We start from the raw sequence: 2,500 nt of genomic DNA on the forward strand, positions 1-2,500 counted from the left end.
CTCGGCCCTGGTGCGGTCGGTTGCCTCGAGCACCATCGGCACACGCTCGGCCCTGGTGCGGGCGCTTGCCTCGACCACCATCGGCACACGCTGGGCCCTGGTGCGGCAGGTTGCCTCGAGCACCATCGGCACACGCTGGGCACTGGTGCGGTCGGTTGCCTCGACCACCATCGGCACACGCTGGGCCCTGGTGCGGGCGCTTGCCTCGACCACCATCGGCACACGCTGGGCCCTGGTGCGGCAGGTTGCCTCGAGCACCATCGGCACACGCTGGGCCCTGGTGCGGTCGGTTGCCTCGATCACCATCGGCACACGCTGGGCCCTGGTGCGGGCGGTTGCCTCGACCACCATCGGCACACGCTGGGCCCTGGTGCGGCAGCTTGCCTCGAGCACCATCGGCACACGCTCGGCCCTGGTGCGGTCGGTTGCCTCGACCACCATCGGCACACGCTGGGCCCTGGTGCGGCAGGTTGCCTCGACCACCATCGGCACACGCTGGGCCCTGGTGCGGGCGGTTGCCTCGACCACCATCGGCACACGCTCCGCCCTGGTGCGGTCGGTTGCCTCGAGCACCATCGGCACACGCTGGGCCCTGGTGCGGCAGGTTGCCTCGACCACCATCGGCACACGCTGGGCCCTGGTGCGGGCGGTTGCCTCGACCACCATCGGCACACGCTGGGCCCTGGTGCGGGCGCTTGCCTCGACCACCATCGGCACACGCTGGGCCCTGGTGCGGCAGGTTGCCTCGACCACCATCGGCACACGCTGGGCCCTGGTGCGGGCGCTTGCCTCGACCACCATCGGCACACGCTGGGCCCTGGTGCGGGCGCTTGCCTCGACCACCATCGGCACACGCTGGGCCCTGGTGCGGCAGGTTGCCTCGACCACCATCGGCACACGCTGGGCCCTGGTGCGGGCGCTTGCCTCGAGCACCATCGGCACACGCTCGGCCCTGGTGCGGTCGGTTGCCTCGAGCACCATCGGCACACGCTGGGCCCTGGTGCGGCAGGTTGCCTCGACCATCATCGGCAGCCTCGACCACCATCGGCACACGCTGGGCCCTGGTGCGGTCGGTTGCCTCGAGCACCATCGGCACACGCTGGGCCCTGGTGCGGCAGGTTGCCTCGACCACCATCGGCACACGCTGGGCCCTGGTGCGGGCGGTTGCCTCGACCACCATCGGCACACGCTGGTCCCTGGTGCGGGCGCTTGCCTCGAGCACCATCGGCACACGCTGGGCCCTGGTGCGGCAGGTTGCCTCGAGCACCATCGGCACACGCTGGGCCCTGGTGCGGCAGGTTGCCTCGAGCACCATCGGCACACGCTGGGCCCTGGTGCGGGAGCTTGCCTCGAGCGCCATCGGCACACGCTGGGCCCTGGTGCGGCAGGTTGCCTCGAGCACCATCGGCACACGCTGGGCCCTGGTGCGGTCGGTTGCCTCGAGCACCATCGGCACACGCTGGGCGCTGGTGCGGGCGCTTGCCTCGACCAGCATCGGCACACGCTGGGCCCTGGTGCGGCAGGTTGCCTCGATCACCATCGGCACACGCTGGGCCCTGGTGCGGCAGGTTGCCTCGAGCACCATCGGCACACGCTGGGCCCTGGTGCGACAGGTTGCCTCGAGCACCATCGGCACACTATCGGCCCTGGTGCGGGCGGTTGCCTCGACCACCGTCGGCACACGCTGGGCCCTGGTGCGGGCGCTTGCCTCGAGCACCTTCGGCACACGCTGGGCCCTGGTGCGGGCGGTTGCCTCGAGCACCATCGGCACACGCTGGGCCCTGGTGGGTTTAGGCACATCTTCAAATTTCTGCCGTGCCAATGCCATTTTTATGGCTTGTAAATTCATACAATGGTCCCCTAAGCCTTCACGTGAAGTTTCGTTGGAAGATGACTCGTTTTCTATTTTTCATGATTTTCGAAACTTTTTGCGGTTCGGGATTTTTTAAAATTTTTTTATAAGGATTTTTGGCCCCAAATTTTGTAGGCATGATCCTTCTATTTTTGTTGGCATGCACAAAAAAATTCAGCTAAAAACTCGAAGTAGAGAAGATTTTGTGACCGTTTGAAAAAAGTGTCCCCATTTCAGACACTTTAACGGCTACTGGTAGCAAACCTGTAAAATCTCAAATGCTCTTTAAGGGGGTGTGAATTCTCAGAGGTTTGATGAGGGATAGGGGGCCAACACAAGGCCAAGTACCAGCACCCATCGCACATCATGTGCGCACACCCCCCCGGCCCCCCTCCCAATCGCCGGAACCCCAATGCCGCCGGTCAGGTTCTCCGGCGGTACTCCGGCGATGCTCCGGCGATGCTCCGGCGATGCTGTCCCGAGTGAAAAAAATGCGGCACCAGCACATGCTGGAGCCAAGCATGGGCACCGTGGCTCAAAATCGAACTTCGGCCAAGGCCTCGACCATCAATGGCACATGATGGCGCATGGTGATGGCACATGCATCGACCATCATCGGCATAGGCTGCCCTTCGGTACGGGCACTTG

This window comes from Durio zibethinus, unplaced genomic scaffold (genome assembly GCF_047325235.1).
Source record: "Durio zibethinus cultivar Kanyao isolate XHJ-2024 unplaced genomic scaffold, ASM4732523v1 HiC_scaffold_3, whole genome shotgun sequence".
Lineage (NCBI taxonomy): Eukaryota > Viridiplantae > Streptophyta > Magnoliopsida > Malvales > Malvaceae > Durio > Durio zibethinus.